Source organism: Rhinopithecus bieti, unplaced genomic scaffold, assembly GCF_001698545.2.
Source record: "Rhinopithecus bieti isolate Rb0 unplaced genomic scaffold, ASM169854v2 scaffold_62808, whole genome shotgun sequence".
In the NCBI taxonomy this organism is placed as follows: Eukaryota; Metazoa; Chordata; class Mammalia; order Primates; family Cercopithecidae; genus Rhinopithecus; species Rhinopithecus bieti.
The window spans coordinates 189,702-207,645 of NW_016824893.1; the positions used below are offsets into that span (position 1 = coordinate 189,702).

The 17,944-nt window shown below is 39.2% G+C and overlaps 1 protein-coding gene across 3 annotated transcripts in view; it reads right to left on the bottom strand.

The window, feature by feature from the left end:
- FAM110B (family with sequence similarity 110 member B) overlaps window positions 1-17,944 on the bottom strand; it is a 150,735-nt gene that overhangs the window by 78,408 nt on the left and 54,383 nt on the right. The window lies entirely within an intron of this gene.

The window sequence follows — 17,944 nt, forward strand, 5'->3', positions numbered from 1 at the left end:
TTGGAAATACCATGCAAATTTCTATTTATAGCGGAAAAGTGCTAATCAAGGTGTAAAAAATCATAATCTTGACTACAGTGATTAATTCACAGTTACAAGGGACAGAAAAGGGATCTCAGAAGTTATTGTAAAAGGAAAAATTAAACACATTTGGCCACTACACAACTGAACGGCCAAACTACTTCTAGAAGCCAAATCCTGTGACGCGTTCTCACAGTCAGACTGCCTCAGTTAAAGTTCTGGATCTGCCACTACCTAGCTCTATGACCCTGGGCAAATAGCTGCATTTCTTTGTCTAAGACAATGATAGGAGCCACCTTGAAGAATTACTGTCAATGAGCTGTAAGTGCTTAGCACAGGGCCTGGCACAGGGTGGATTCTGGGTTCTATATTAAGTTCTTATGAGCAGTAGTGATCTTACCACTCCATATTGTCTCCCTTTCTTTCCAGCATCACAGCACTCAAAAGAGTACCTCAACATGTCTCCATCGTACAGTTCTGTCAGAAATACCATTCAGAAGTCATGAAGGCCACGAAGCTAATGGTAGGGTTGATTAATCACACAGAACAATTATTGGTATTCACTGTTGTAAGGCAAATTATTTCACCTACTTCTTTTTAGATATATAATAGTCACTACTTTCACTTGATTCTATACAAACCTATCTTAAAATAATTTTCAGGAAATTAAGGGCTTCTAATTATTTTATTAATGATACAAATTTCAAAATGTTTTCTATGGAATATAAATTGGGAAAAGTTTTAATTAGAAGGAGCTGGATTAAATTTAAAATGACAAATTTATGTTGAAAAGGGAGAGGAGTCAGCCAGTCAAATGCAACTCTCAGTTCTGAGAGTTGTTTATCTACTTCTTTTCCCTTAATTTCTTTCTTGTCAATATGTTCTACAGAATTAGCAGCCCTGAGCTGATCTAATCAAATTTGTAAATTGTTCATGTGTTTTTTTAATATCAATTTCCTACAAGTGACGGTCTATATATCTACCAGTCCAAATTCCATCCAAAAGATAAAATGCAAACTTCCCATTTCTTTCTTTTTTTTTTTTTTTTTTTTTTTCTTAGCTAAAAAACAAAAAGCTGACACGCTCAAGAGGCATTATGATTTGCTCTGAGGAACTAAATCTTCACAGGGATTAATTAGTAACCAAGAAACAGGACTACTGGCGAAGGGGCACTTCATCCACCAATCTCTGTGTACCACAAACTGTTGGTAAATAAACCAGTGAAAGGAATGACATGGACCATAAACCTCAAGGGAAAGCACAGAAACTCATGGTCCATAAATTCAAGAGTGAAAACCTGTGCTGGAATGCAAACACATACACAAACCCTGGAAAAATGTGATGGAGATAACTGGCTAAAGAAAGTGAGAGCTGTGTGTCCTACCTTGAAGCATCTTCCTCGTGAATTATCAGAGTGCAATCACCATCATCAGGAGGTAAAAACTCCAAGAGGAATTGGCTTCAGAGATTTGGCCTAAGGCACAGCTCCCTGCAGGCTGCCAGGATACAGGCTAGTAACACTTCTAGGCATTTCTCTAGGAAACATCTAACAGCTTCTGCCTTCCTCTTCATTTAACAGACTGCTAGCTCAAAATAGGCACTGAAAAAGCTGTTTAATTAATTTGTTTCATGCCTGTTTAGTAGAAGACATTAAACAGACACTTTCTAAAAGAAGAAAGCTACTGTCCTTTCTTGGGTCTTATCTTTCAACATGTTCAGACCCAGTATTTGTTTTGGAGCTGAGTAACAGTTCACTGGGAATCTTTCTTATTGCCGCTTGGCTAAGGGGGGGCCTATGTATACAACCTCTGGAATGAGCCCTCTTGTCTTTGAACTTCAGTCAACACACTTTTGATTCTGAAAAATCATTGTTTGCTCAGTGAATCATGTTAGGCCCTTACTATGTGTAAGGACTTGTGCTGGACCCTGGAAATACCGTAGGGAATAACAGAGCATTCTGATTCCTAAAGGAGCTTCTGTTGTAATGTTGGAGTGCTCATTGAGTGATTAACAAACAAGCAATAAAGATCAGGTAAACTGCAGCTCAGCACAGGATGCTCACATGACAGGGGTGGAGGATCTGGCTAAGGATGAAGCAGGTTTGCTGGCTTCCTCAGCAGGAGCACGGGGAAAGACCTTCAAGGGCTGTGAAGGTCGTAGAGAAGCTAGCCGGGGGCAGTGGACGGAGGATGAAGGAGGAGACACAACCACACACACTAGAGGAGGAAAGGGTTTGTCTGGCTCAAGCTCCCTGAGGGTCTGACCGCCGCTTCTCTCCTTCTGGATCTTTGTAGATTCCCATTATCTTCCAAGTCGAAACCCTCATCTACTCTTCCTGGCTCAGAGAATGCGGACGTGTACATTTTACATTTGCTGTACTGACGAGGAGGAGCAGGCGCTACAGAAACCTTCTGCCTCACTGCATGGATTTCCTCAAGTTCTGTTCTCATTCTCTAACCCTGGAGACTGAAAATGAGGCTATGTTTCCAGAATTTTCATATAGAATTGTTACAACTGTTACAGTTTTTTCGCCTTGGAAAAAAGTTAGGGTTCACGTATAAAAAATGATTCTGTTGAAAGCCAGGGCTCCGGGATAACTTTAGAGAGATCATAATATTCTGGCAGGAAGTATCTCGGTTTCAGCTGCTGGTCAAACACTACCTTAATGAGAGGGGTCCTGGAGAGCTGTTTCTGCTCTGATGAACTGCACCAGGGCCTGAGAAGGAGGCCTGGCAGCACGTGGGGCTATTGCGTCTGATGTTAAAGGACCGGACCGGCGTTTGAGCCCTGGTCCAGCGGAAGCCTTGGGCCCCAGCCCACATAAGGAGTGGAGGGCAGCTTGGAGGGCTGAGTGCTGAGCAGCATTTCTATCAGGGGGACCTCAAGCCACAACATGAAGTCACTGCAGGCAGAGCTGGGCACCGAAACCAACAATCCGCTCCCCAGTCAATGTGAGCCGGGTCTGGGGAGCCACCAGGATCACCCCACACTGAGGAAAAGAAAAGAATACCCAGGTTGTGAAAGTCTCCTTCTGGCTACCAGGGGCAAGACAACTGGTGGGCAAGAGTCCAGGCAGCTGGTGCCCCTTCCTTCTCTGTTTCTGACACTCAAACAGCAATCTTTCTTTTTTTGTGAAGAGTGTGGCATACCAGGCACTTATTCAGCTGTGGCCTGGTTGGCCTGGGGCAGACTGAAACTGGCTGCTAGAAGTCACTCCTGCTGCTCCAAAGGCCATGGGCAGCAGCCCTGGCCCCAGCTCCCCTACAGACACTTGGCACCCCTGTGCCATGAGGCAGCCTCACTGTCTGAAAAGGTCCTCAGTGGCTCCCCAGTACCTGTGCATCAGCCCCGAACACTAAGTGTGAGTTCTCAGAGAGGCTGCCCGCTGAGAGGGACAATGATGTTGGACAATGACCTTGCCAGGTACAAAAGCCCTGAGCAAACCGCTTGAGTCTTCTCTGCAGGGCTCGGGTTAGAAGCCAATTGTGCATCCTGAAGTGTCTTCTCAAAGCCTAGTTTTTCTTCTTCCTCAAATGATCTGCTTTTTACAGTACTGGTGAAGGGGGCAGGGTACTACGAAGCTCAGGAAGGGGTATGAATTAAAGAGGTTACTAGGACTCTCACACTGGAGCGGGAACTTGGTTCTCATGCAGTTTCTTGTCATCAGGGCTCCTCCTCTCTGTTGTCATAATGACGTTTAACTCATATTTATTTACTCCTATCATTTGCCAAATACTGTGTTAGGATGAGGAGGACAAGGACCTTCCAAACCAGCGAAGGAGACAGATTCAACAATGCCAATGACTAAACCTGAACAGGGCTTTAAAATTGCAAACGAAACGTCACATATAGGATCTGCTTTGAGAATCCCCAAAATGCCGTTGGGTAGGTATTCTTATCTTCTCACTTAGAGATATGGAAATGGCCCAGGGGGGTTACAGGACTTGCTCAGTGACTCCAGACTCAATTCATTCCTAACACTCAATTCATTCCTACACACAAAAATTATTTATAATTATCCCATGGGCATAGTAACTGGATAGGATTAATCTAATATATAATAAAACCATAATAATGACATATTCCAACCTAATAATAATTAGGTATTAAAATCATAAATAGATATTATTGTTTAATGAGAGCTATGAATTCTGTTGCAGAAGTCATCCTAAGACTTTAGCTTCCCTTCTGTTCTCATATCATACCATGGTTTTGGATGTTAACAGGCATCCTCTAGGTTATGAAAGTGTTTACCTCATTATTCATCTCTGTACCACCTAAAGGACCTGGAATTCTTTCTATATGGACCATGGAATAATTTCTATAAAATTTTAAATTACAATACATGGACAAATATCCTAAATTTCAGTTTTGTCTTCTAAAGCAAAATGTCCACCATTTCAGTGATGTGAAGGTTCTGATAATTTGAAGTAGTCCCATTCAGCCCCATCACCAGCTCTTTAATGCATCTCTGCACTTACTGTCCAAAATCAAGGCATATAATCTTGCACGGGTAAAGCATGCTGCTGTTTTTAAAAAAAGATTCATGGAAGAATTTCAAGTATGCATGCCATGAATGTTCATAATTATGTTTCAACACTAGTCACTTTGAAAGATTAGACTTTTATCCAAACAAATATGTAAGTAAAGAACATCATTTGCTATGAAATTTATCTAGGGTCTTTCTGAAACTTTAAAAATTAGTAGAGGCTAAAGGATAGCAGTCTTGATAAGAGTCATATAAAAACTTTGGGGGTTATATCTTAAATGACATTCCTAGGGAGAAATTATCTTCCTAGAAAAGTATCATCATATACGTCTCTCCTTCTATGCCATTCATTACGTTTTATCGCAATCCAGCTACTTTCTAGCTGGTAACCTTTTGTAAGCTACTTAACTTTTCTATGCTTCCATTTTTTCATTTCGAACATCTGGAGGAGGACATTGTGTGGATTAACTAAATGAGTTAATGCATACATGAAGCATTTAGGGAGTGCCTAACACTTAGTAAACATCATCTAAATTCTCCCCACTTGGATGATGGCAAAACTAAAACATCCAGGCCAAATGATAGATAATACTAGAAAAACTGACACCCTCCCTGAAAAAGATGTATATAGTATAAATACATAACCCTCATGCCCTGAGCACAATCCAAATGAAAACTGTTATACTGTTAAGAATTTGTGTTAATAACATCTAGAAATTCTGCAACTTAACTAAGCACAACTTTTTCCATGAGGCAACTTGGAACAACTTTTGAAATTTAAAAAAATGTGTATGCCTTTACCCCTGGCCATTTCATTTTGGAAATATAATTCTAAGGAAATAGTTGGGATCACATGCCCCAAACATGAAATAATTGACGATATGTACAGAAATATTAGAGAAAGGCATTTACCATGGTATCCTTTTGATATGGTTTGGGTCTGTGTTTCCGCCCAAATCTCATGTCAAACTGTAATCCCCAGTGTTGGAGGTGAGGCAAATGCTACAGCATCAATAGTTTTTATCTATGCATGGCAGAGATAGTCAACCTGTCTGAATTGTTTAATTTTTCTACCATGGCATTACTAACACTGAATATAAAACTTGGTATTTTTTTCCCACTTCCACCCAAGGAAAAGGTAAAACTGGAGGGGTAAATTTTCATGAGTGGCCCCTCTAAAGTCTCGGTCTTAAGAGATTCTTGTGCTCCGTGCTGTGGTCATCGGATCTAGCCTACTGCCCGTCTACATGGTGCAGCTCAGCTTTGTTAACCAGATAGTAAGTAGCAGTCTCAGCAAACAGGATTTTGATGTGCTAACCATTCCCAACCATCAGTCAAACCATTAGGCTGGGCCCCAAAAGTTCAGCTCAGAATTGTCAGCCAATTTGCTGATTATTATTAGACATTAGGGAAAGCCTCTGTTGGCGCTGGTACAAGTCCTCATTGCTAAGAAAGGCCTAGATATTTCATTCCTCAGTTATTTGGACAATTCTCTCATTTTATGTAAGGATATTCTTATATACTTGGGAGATATGGCCAGATTCAAATGTCTGGAAAGCAGCCAGTAAGTTTAAGTGATGGGGAAAATGGAAAATAATTTCTTTGGATATAAAGTTAGAAACATTAGCATGATTCAAGATTGACATGAACCTTGGCAAGTTTCTGAAATTTTATGAATTGTTACCACTATAGTGGGAATCGAGTTTAAAATGAGGTAAAGCAAAGCAATCATATTTCAGTGTGTCTGCCTCTCCTGGCTATATTTTTACTTCCACAGTTCAAAATACCTGTGAATCATAGCTCAGTATCATTAACAGATAATGGTTCAATGGGTTTGTCAGAAAGATATATCCATTTATATGTGTATATTTTAAAGGTAGTTTTATTATATCTAGGGACCAATTTTTTAACTTCCACAACAGAAATTAATGTGCAAATGGAGCCTGTTTAACAGAAATCTGCCTTGAAGCAAACTGAGCTCTATTCCATCTATACTATTAAGAATGTAATTATCTGTAAAGCTAAGACTTTTCTTCTATTGAAAATAATCACCCCAATTTCTTTTTAGAAATGTTACACTGTTCATAAACAGTGATGATTTCTCTGTATCTACATTCCCTATATTTCTCCTGTTCCTAATTTACATACAATAATATATGCAGAGATGCTTTTCCATGGTCTTCTTTTATAGCAAAGAAATGATTTTTCATTATATAATTTTGCTAAAGGCAGCCGCAATAACGATGGGACCTTTTTCATTTCACAAGTGTCAGTCTGCTGCAGCATTTCCCACTGGGTGATTTTAACAGAAAAGAAAGTATCGTGTCCTTCAAGAATGAGGAAAAGATATTTGAAGAGAAAGAATCCTTTAAAAATATGAACATCAGAATAGTTTCTAAATAAAGAAGAAAATCTGTGTCACTTATTTAAGGTTCTTTCTCTTTCTTGGGTTAACAATTTATGCTTTATGGACCCAATAAAAGAAGTTATTCCTCCAAACATTGCTGAAAGAGTTTGTAAATCCCTGGTGATGTCTGAAAGCTGCTTTTGCAGATGTGGGTTCTCTCTATGTAGGCCACCTTTTCTAAGCACAGTATCAGTGACCTGGGAGAAGGAGCACATGGGAAAGATAAGTTTCACTGCTATAATACTTTTATCATGTGTATGCTATTAGCTCTGAAACAGGAAGTGGTGTGAAGGACATTAATTCACCTTCAAGAAACTTTCTTGGGTCTCTCTTGTACTTTATTTTCAAAGTCAGATTACAAGCTAATTTAAATTTCAAGTATTTGATTACATTCCTCTTGAATGACTGCTCATGATCTGTACCAAGTCTGTGCTCCCATTCAGGAGAAGCTATTTTAATTCCACTGCAGGCAGGCCTTCTAATGAAGAGGAGAGTTTAAATTCCTCTTACAGGGGATAGCATATGATGAATGTTTTTTATCATAAAGTCTGAGTCAAGCCTACACAACTGGTTTGCATAGTCAATTATATAGAAGGCTTTTAAAGTAATGCCACAGAAATATTCTGTAATAGGAATAAATGGCACAAAGTATTTGACAGATGAGCAGAAAACCCTTCCAGGGGTCTAGAGAGCAGCAACAGGAACTGTCCACCTGATAGCTTGATGGCATTTTCAATGTTTTCCAGACTACAGAAGCTTTTATAATTTTAACCATCTTCTCCCAAAGGGTAAGCATGATCTTCACATTTATTTCTATAGTAGTTGAATTAAAACAATTTGAACATGTGATATAAATCAATGCCAGACTTTAGAAAGACGGTAGCTAGTGTTCTGTTATACTGAGAACATTATGCTGTGTGTTGGGGGAAGGGGTGCTCTCAGTTAATTTTATTTGCCCTCAAATAAATAATTTTATTTGCCCTCAATGGGTGCAGCTCATCCACACAGAACAGAGTGGATCCTGGCTTCTCCGGGTAAAGAAAGCAGAAAATCACACAGGCCTTGCTCTTCCATCAGTCGTGGGTGGTCTCGTTGATGAGGACTAACACTTGAGCTCTCATCCTTGAGAGGCCCTACGTGATAGAGCCAGGGCCCTGCACTGGTGGGCAAGGGTTTCCTTTCTCAAATCCCAGCTTGGGATAGGTTGAGAGAGGGGGACAGAGAAGAAAGATCTTTTTTGATTTTGTAACTGTCTCTTTCCTTAAAATTTCCTCATTTTCAGAAATGAAATTTATAGAGAATTTCTTCCCTGTCATTTTACTTTTCGCAAAATAATTTCCCTTTTCCCAAAATATACTGTACGCTATGTGCTGCTGGGGAAGATGTTAGCGAGGAAAAAAAAATACTCCATTGGCAACCAAGAAAAAGCAATATGAAAGCACTATTACTTAAAGTATTGGTTGGTCTAATTGGTCTCAGTTGTGTGAGATTAATCGGAATTTCAGTTAATCTATCTTCCTTTCTGATTTATTAGTTTTGGGCCACTCTGTAGTCTGTGCTCACTCATGCCTTCACACATATTTCCTTTCAGCATTATTCCCTGACCTAAATTGCAGTGAAATGAAATGTACTGCACCAAATTTTTCATATCTGAACAAACTGAAGTCATCCAACTGCATAACACATTCCACCTACAAAATTCAATGTCAGAATCATGCATTAGTGATGTTTCACATTTTGTGGAAATGTGAGCCATGGTGAGGAATCTAGATGGGCAGGTTGTCTGTGTTCCTACTGATAAGAAAGCATCCTCCTCCCCCAGAAAGACAGCTCAATTGTTCCATAAAGACACTGTAATCCCAACACTTCAGTGTTAATAAGAACAAACATATCAATAAAAGATAAGAAACAGACTATAAATACATCCACATATATATTACACAATCAATTTTTAACAAAGGCACTCAGTAATACAATGAAAAATTTAAAGTATTTTCAAAAAATGATCATGAAGGAATTGGATATATATTTAAAAAATTAGTAAATGCTGACCCTTACCTCACACCAAAAATATCAATCTGAGGTAGATCACAGATCTAAAAGTTAAAAATTTAAACTATAGAGCCTCTAGAACAAACAGGAGACTATTTTTGCAAACTTAAAGTAGGTACAAATTTGGTAGAGCTGCAAAAAAATCAACTGTTTTGAAAGAATTTATAAATTGCTCTTTAACAAAAATTAAAATGTCTGCTCATCAAATAACACTGAAGAAAATAAAAAGGAAAAAACTAGATGAAAGAAAATATATCCAATACATAAACTTGAAAAATGACTTAGCCAGAAAAAAAAATAACTCCTACAATTCAGTAACAAAAGAACAGCAATCAAACTTAAAAAGGGTGCAAAAGACTTGAACAGACATTTCACAAACACAAATGATCTATAAGCATATGAAAAAGTACTCAGTATCAGTAGCTATCAGGGAAATGCAAATTAAAAACGTAATGAGACACAATTCCATAGCCACCCGAATAACTAAAAAGAAAAAGACAATACTAAATGTTGGCAATGAGGTGAAACAATTGGAACTCCCACACACTGCTAATGGGAAAGCTTCTTTGACAGCTTCTTATAAAGTTACCCAAACCCTTGTGCTATGACCCAGCAGTTCCAATCATGGGCATGACCCAAGGTCTATAAAAACACCTGTCCACAAAAAGACTTATTCAGCAATATTTACAGCAACTTCATTCAAAGTGCACAACTGGAAACAATTCAAATATCCATTCACAGAAGAACAGATAAACAAATACTGGTATAGCCAGAAAATGGATATTATTCATCAATAAAAGGCAGCAATCCTACTGGAGATGAATCTCAAAGACATCCTACTAAATGAAAGGAACCAGTGCAAAGAGCACTTACTGTAGGATTCCATTTACTTTAATACAACTAACTCACGATTATAGAATCAGAACAATGATTTCTTCTGGAGGTGGAAAGGGAAAGTTGATAAGTGGCAAGAGAGAATTTGCTGGGATGATGAAAATATTCTATATGTTTATTAGGGTGATTACCTGAGTATATATAGTTGTCAGAATGTATCGAACTGTACACTTAAGATCAGTAAATTTTACCTCAAAAAACCCTATCGTACAAAACATTACAAACATGGTATTACTCTAAAGTTTTAAAAAAGGTTTTATTACTGATTTGATCATCCTAATAAAATTATTTTTATTTTAAATTCCACTGAAACTTTCAACCTCTTATTTATATGTAGCATATCATGTATATCTAAAGAAAAAAATTACTCAAGCTCTCATGCATTTATGATGGTTATAGTTTATGTATTCCAATGTCATATTGTGCCTTGATATTGAGATTACTTTAAAAGGACTTGAGAATAATTCTTCCTATTCATACATAGGCCTTATTTTAAAGTTAATCCCTGTTAACATTGACTTGACATCTTTCTTTATGTTTTCAACTAATATTTTTGCCTCTTCAGCTTTTATCTTACCATTTTTTCTTTTATTTGTCCCACGTTTCTAATAAAGCCATTTTCAGGAGGAAATTAATATATATTTAATATGACTGTATTATTCACAATTGTCTTTTTTTTTTTTTCCTTTTCATCTCTGATATCATTCTTAAACTCACAGCTAAGCATTTTGAGGTCAAAGAAGTCTTTAAAAACAGTCTTGGGTTTGACTATCTGTTCTGTTCCTTCCTCACTATATGACTTTAAGTTAAATAATTTCATTAAGATCCAGCTACTTCTTAAATAATAACAGCTGTCACTATAGCAATTTCATAGCTTCAAAAGGAGAGAAGGTGAAAGCAACCACCCTGCAACTAATAAGGGTGTGCACTGTCTGTAGAGAATGTAAAAAACAGTAATAAAGCCACATGCAGACAATTCTAAAACACATGGCCCCACAGGGCAAAATGGTCTCAGTGACACTAATAGGACAAGTCAAAGCAATGCAGGTTGGAGGCCACCCCTGTGGAGTGCAGGAGGAAGCAAAGTAACACAAGCACCAGGTGAGTCATTTAGCGACAGCCCAGGAATAGCTAACCTTTATTGAGCACCTTCCATGTGCCTGGCCCCATGCCAAAAGGCATTAATCATTTAATCCTTGCAACGTTCCATGAAGCAGATACTACTATCACCATTTTACAGTTGAGCAAACTGATGGAGAGATAACTAACCTCTTCAGGACTACTAACTGGTAAGAGGTGGAACTGGAGCATGCTGGCAGTGGACCCCAAGAGGTGCCTTTGAACCACGAAGCCACATCACTATTTCTGAACTGCATGGCCTTCCTAGGGGCTTAAGATGGTGACAGAGAAAAGGGTGGAGGCTGAGAAAAGGGGAATTCTTGATTTAAAAAAGTCTGTTTGAGAGAATTTGGATCCTTAAGGTTGGTTCACGGCAGTATAAAAAATAAGAAAAACTGAAAGTCATATTCTTTAGGAAAATGAACTATAGTCAAATTTCCCAATGGCTAGGAAATACAGAAGGGCAGTCTTACCAAAAACATTGGGCTCAGCTGCCTAAATGTGCCCTGTGTTTGTGCGTGAGCAGGTCCATGTCTGACAATTCTCAGGCACTCCATCAACAAGCGCAGCACTTTTGTATCTGTGCCCACAGTGTGTGCTCGAGGGGACCCAGCCAGGTCACCCTGGAGAGCTCGTCTGTCCAGTGCTCTCACCAAGGAGGGCAGTGACCAAGTGCAGGATCAGCAAAGGGAAGCAGAGCCCTCCAGACAGCCCATGACCAGGGAGCCAGCTGAGTGTCCTGTCATGGCAGTGGGCTCACCCCTCGGCCATGGTGTAAATAAATCAAGCAGTAATTACACTCTGCAGCACTTAATGCCATTCCTGTGTTGCCCTCATTTACCAGCTCTAGACAGAAAAAAGGGCAGATCATTTCCACTAAAAACATAGGGCCTCCTCATTTTCGGCCGTGCATCCCACCTGAGTCACCAAAGCGCAAGAAGTGACGGAGAGAACATACATGCAGGGTTCCAGACCCTGTGACTACATCCTGCTGTTACAGCAAGGGTGGGATGGAAAACGCTGGGAAAGGGGACCCACTGTTACCACACTGGAACACACATCAACAACCAAAAGCCTACAAAAAACTGAGTATCAGTTCAAATAAACTATGCACTGTATGACAATTTAAACTACCAGAAAGAAATGCTGAAATTTTCACAGAAATGCACGCACATGAACCTGAACAAACTAAGTTTTCATGTGATTTCAGTCAAAGCAAATCCAACCTTCATGTTTGGCCATAAACATGTCATCTTGGGTAATTTATAAGGGAGTACTTAGCAGATAGATGAATTATGCCTTCATGAAGATTTTAGTTTTAAATGTTATCAGGCTATATGAAAATGCAACCTAATACTTAGTTTTATATAAAATGTCAGTGCTCTCTCGTAGTCTGACTTTATTATACAATTACATTACGCTTCTTAAGTTAGATTTTAACAACCTGCAGAAATTGAAATGGCATTAGAAAGCCAAATATTTAAATTGTACTTATTTTAAACCATCTTCTAGATGGATTCATGCTGACAAAGCTAAAAATATCAATTATTCCAAAATTATTTAGTGACTGAAAATTTTTAGTTTTTAAAAAAGTTATATATACTAAACTAGGGATTAGTGAACTTTTTCATAAAGAACCCGATAGTAAATACTTTATGCCTTGGAGGACAGTCTCTCATGACCTCTCAACTCCACCACTGTAGTGAAACCAGCCATAGTCAACGCATAAACAAATGATCATGGCTGTCTGCCAATAAAACTTTATTTACACAACAGACAGAGGGTTGGATCTGGCACACAGGCAATAGTTTGCCAACCCCTGATCTAGGCAAGACTAAAAGATCCTGTGGAATCCCATCTCTAATAAATACTGGAAGCTGAAACTTCAGGGCATAAATATGAAACCCTTTGTCTCCAACTGTACAACTTTTGATGCAGTCAAATGTTTCTCTCCAGTTTCTGCAAATTGTTAGTTTTTATCATGAAACATGAGATTTGAGGGTGTTTATCCTTTCTTGCACAGAGCATATTAACAGGTATCAATGCGGATCACAGCTAGAAGTAGAGTGGGTCCCATGTGTGACTCCAGATGGTTAAAGAAAGTGTTCTACTTATAAGAGGATGCTTCATTTGACCAGGATTGGCTCTCAACAAGGCCAGTGTACCTCAGAAGAAAAAAGTCACTTCTGTCACATAAGAGCTCAATTGATTCACTGAACTTCAAAAGAGCACTGAAAATGCCATGCTTTGAAAAACACACAAAACAGTAAGAGGAGCAGAGAAAAGCTTGCTGTATTTTTCTCAAATGACACAAAATACTTTGTTTCCACAGGTTTAAGGAAAATCAATTAAAATATAATCTGTAGATCAGGAAGGGTATCTACTTAAATACCAAAAGGTATAAATAGAAAAGACAGAAAAAGACGTATCAAGGTATAAGAAGGGTAGACCTTTTCAAACCTATTCCAACGCAGTCTGCTAAAACCAGATCCTCAACACTGCACATCTGCTGGTCAGATCTGAGCAAATGCCCATGGCAGGTCAAGTAGAGAGCTATTCTGGACTTTTAGCACTGAAAATCAGAGTGTACACAGTGAAACCACGCTGCTCTCTGACCCCGCTGCTAACTCGCCACAGTGACAAGGTCAGCTCTGTTGGCTGCCCTGGGCCAATGTCCTCATTACAGTAGATAAACTACTGAAAACCCAAACGCTCAAAGGTTGCTGCTGCAGTCCTTTTTGGAACAAGCAAGGGTAAGAATAATTATTTCAGTTCCCAAAGACGTTATATCACGATCTGTATGGATCTTTAAAAAATGGTACCACTGTGGAGAATTACTTATCATTTGAAGCAATTCAGTAACTAAACAGCTTTCTCTAATATCAGGTGAAAAAAAAAAAAAAGCAGGAAAATAGGACTTGAGAAAGTGCTATGAAATAACTGTTAATTTTTAAGATATATGATTAAAGATTTAACTAGCCTAAAAAAGAAATTTATTAATTACAGGGATTACTTACATAAAAAATAGATCTATAGGGAGGCCGAGGCCGGTGGACAATGACGAGGTCAGGATATCGAGAGCATCCTGGCTAACACAGTGAAACCCCATCTCTACTAAAAATACAAAAAATTAGCTGGGCATGGTGGCGGGCACCTGTAGTCCCAGCTGCTTGGGAGGGTGAGGCAGGAGAATGGCATGAACCCAGGAGGTGGAGCTTGCAATGAGCCAAGATTGTACCACTGCACTCCAGCCTGGGAAACAGAGCTAGACTCTGTCTCGGGGTGGGGGGGAAGTAGATCTACTGGTAGAGGTCTTTTGCTAGAGTGACATAGTTCTCCCCATTCCTGCCATCAATCCTTACAAGCCTCTAGCTGCAAACATACTGGCCCCAGTGCACTCAGCAAAGGTAGATTCCCACGGGCTCCCGAGACTATGCTCTCATCTACTCTCAAAGGCTCTGTTTTTGCAGTCTCAATCTTCTGTCTATCCTCACTGACAGTCTATCTTCCTAATTCTGTGTATCTATTTGTTTAAACAGTTAAAACTGAAGAAATATAGCAAATTACACCCAGCTAGCCAGGGGTCTTCCATAAATTCCATTTTGAAAAACCACACTGATTCTTTGCTAATGAAGTTAAGGACTAGGGAGAAGTATAGAAATACTCTGCTTGATTTTGTTCATCTGGGATTGGAAGGAGATGTTCGATGGATATATCTATTTGCCTTCTGGAAGGAGGCTACCATGGGTGTAGACTGTTTCTAGCTGGTGCTAGAATCTTCCCATCAGGAGATGTCATATCTTGTGGTTTCATATCCATCTTCCCACCTCCACTCCCCTCAGATCTAATTATTAAATTAAATTTAGCCTATAGCTGCCTCCTTATGCATTTTAAGTTTGGCCTAAAGGTTCTTCAGTTCATAGTAAACTGTAACCTAATTGGATGTGCAAACAGACTGTCATCTACTCTTGTGTCAATCACTGAGTTTTGGTCAATCAAAGGCAGCCACATGTACAAACCAAGCTCAAATAAGGCAAACACTGAGCTGTAACTAATCTGGTTGTTTCTGCACCTCACTTCAGTTTTCTGTACACCACTTTCTTTTTTCTGTCCATAAATCTTCCACCACGTGGTAGCACTGGAGTTCTGAAACTGTGCTGGTTCAGGGGCTTCCCAATTTGAGAATCATTCATTTCTCAAGTAACCTACGTTCAATTTAGTTTGTCTAAGATTTTTCTTCTCCATTAAATACATAATACAGTATACCAAACACAAACAGAAAAATTTTTTAAGTGAGCTGAAGTTCTAGAAGGGAACAGAAAAACATTTTAAGTTGAACCAAATATTGAACAAAAGTTAATAATGAAACATTAAAATCATGGAGATAAAATAATTGAAAATATTTTACTGGAGCACCAAAACTCTGGTCTAAAATATTTTTCTTGCCTATCTATATTGACTGCCTTAGGGACCTCATGGCTTTAGATACGATAAATATGCTAATGACTTCCTCATTCACATCTCTAGGCCATCTTTCCAAAACACCAGATTGGTGTATCCAATGGCCAACTCCATGTCTCCATTGCATGTCATCAGCATCTCAAACTGAGTTCCTGATCTCTCCTAAAACTGTCCCCACCACACTCTTCTCCTCTTCTCTGTCAGTTAATGGCAGCATCTTTCTTCCTGCTGTGTTGACCAGAAACTCAGGAGTCAGTATTTCTGTTCCTCTTTCTATCACACCACACAGTCAAGTTGTCATTAAATCTTATACTTTCTGTTACAGTCTTTCCAGAACCCGACCACTCCTCACCACCTGACAGTCAACCCCTGGCCCAAGCTACCATCCCTTGCAATCTATGTCTGTAGCTGTCTTACTGGTCTCTTGTAGACTCTCTTAAACATGGCATCTCACTTCTGCAAGGCCAGCAAGACTCTCTACTGCAGTCAGCTGATAGTTTTATATACTGCAACCTAATCACAGCAGTAAGGGTCCATCACCCTCACCACACTCTATCAGGCTTATAACCAACCATTGCAACGGCCATCTTAGAACTCTGCCTACCACGCTTTCTAAAATCGCTACCCTATCCCACCCCTGCAATATACAATACACATCTATCTCCATCCCTGCTTTGTGTTCCTCTGTAGTACTGACTACAAATTAAGAATATCTCTGTATGCCAAGGACAGAGCACTGCTTTCCTTTCCATAGAAACACAGTAAGGTTAAACAAGAAGAGAGTTCTTAGAGCACGGTCTTCAGCATCTCAAAGTAGAAGCAGTATAAACACTGCGGTAAATTTGGCAGCATTTCCCAAGCATCTTAACTGACCTTTCCATGGAAGCAGAATTCAAAGAGGGGCCAGGACTTCCCACCCCCTGGTGTATGCCCTGTGTGTAATCCCTTGGCTAGTAAATACCATGGATTTGACTCCCATGATTGGCAGGTATGTGCCACAGTGACCTCAAGATAGAGAGATTATGTGGATGGGCGTAGCCTAATTTCAAGAGCCCTTTAAAAGAGCTTCCTTTGGCTAGTCACAGAAAAGAATCCAAAGAGATTTGAAGTCTGACGGGAATCTGATGAGGGATCCTGCTGTTGGCTGCAATGTTCCTGAGAAGGCCCACAGCAAACAAATGCAAGTGGCTTCTAGGAGCTTCTAGAAACTTCAGTCCTCGGCCTGCGGCCAGGAAACAGAGACCTCAGCCCTGCTGACAACCTGAATGAGTGCTCGGGAGCAGATTCTTCCCCATGGCCTTACTTGAGAGGGCCGTGTAGCCAACTCCTTGCATCGGAGACCCTGACAGAGAACCCTGCTGAGCCATGGCAGACTTGGAGCCACCGAGCTAAGAAATGGGTGCTGTCTGTGGAAATTTGTTATGCAGCAAGAAAAAACTGGTATGCTTTCCTCTAAGCCTAGGCCTCTGTTTGTTCACGCAAAAAATAGCATCCTAAAAGTATCTCACAGCACTATCACCTAAATTCACAGGTGTGAACACGGAACCAACGTGTTAAAAAAAGTGTAAGAGGTTGCTGAGGAATATTCTATCCTCCCCACAAGACCATGACATCTGGGAACAAACAGAATATACAAATCCTTAATGACAATGACTATTTTAAAGACTACCATGCATATGCCATTTTTCTCAAAAATGGTAAATTGAAACCAGCCGTTCCATGATATTTTATTAATGTTAACATCAATGACAGGAATATCAATAATATATTTACATTTCTATGAGGTATATTAGGAAAAGTGTTCATCTTTTATTCATCAGAATACTAATTATCTACTGTATACAGGATCCTTTGTAAACGCTTACTGAATAATTCCAAGGAATGCTAACAAAAATATGCCATCAGTAGATTATTACAAGAAAAAGTACATATTAGAGGATGTTTTTCCCATTGGTTTACTTAAGAGTAAGCTTTAACTTACTAAAATATAAATATTCTGAAATAAAATATACAAATATTCTGCATCTGATTTTGCTTTCATAAGCCATCACACTTTGTTACTTCAATTTATAGACACTTGTTCTGTGTCTACTCCATGCTAGGCACTAACAAAACAGGTAAGTCAGTCCTTGTTCTGCAGATATTCACAGGCTATTAAGAAAGACAGAGACAGTCTGTTAGGAATTGAAATGAGCAATTTCAATCAGTACAATATTAGTGGTATGTGTAGTCTTTAAGATTCAGTGTAGCCAGGGAGTTATATATGTGTAGTGTGACAGTGGCGAGGGGTCGATTAAAGTGTCTAGACTGGGTCAATCCATCTGCTATGCATCCATCCGTCCATCCATCCATCCATCCATCCATCCATCCATCCATCCAAGACTGTTACAAGCTAATGAGAAACATCTGATCTAATTAGGGCAGTTCTGGCATTTGCTGTGCGCCTAAGGACTGTGAGCAACTACATTAAAAAAAAAAAAAAAAAAAAAAAAAAAAAAAAA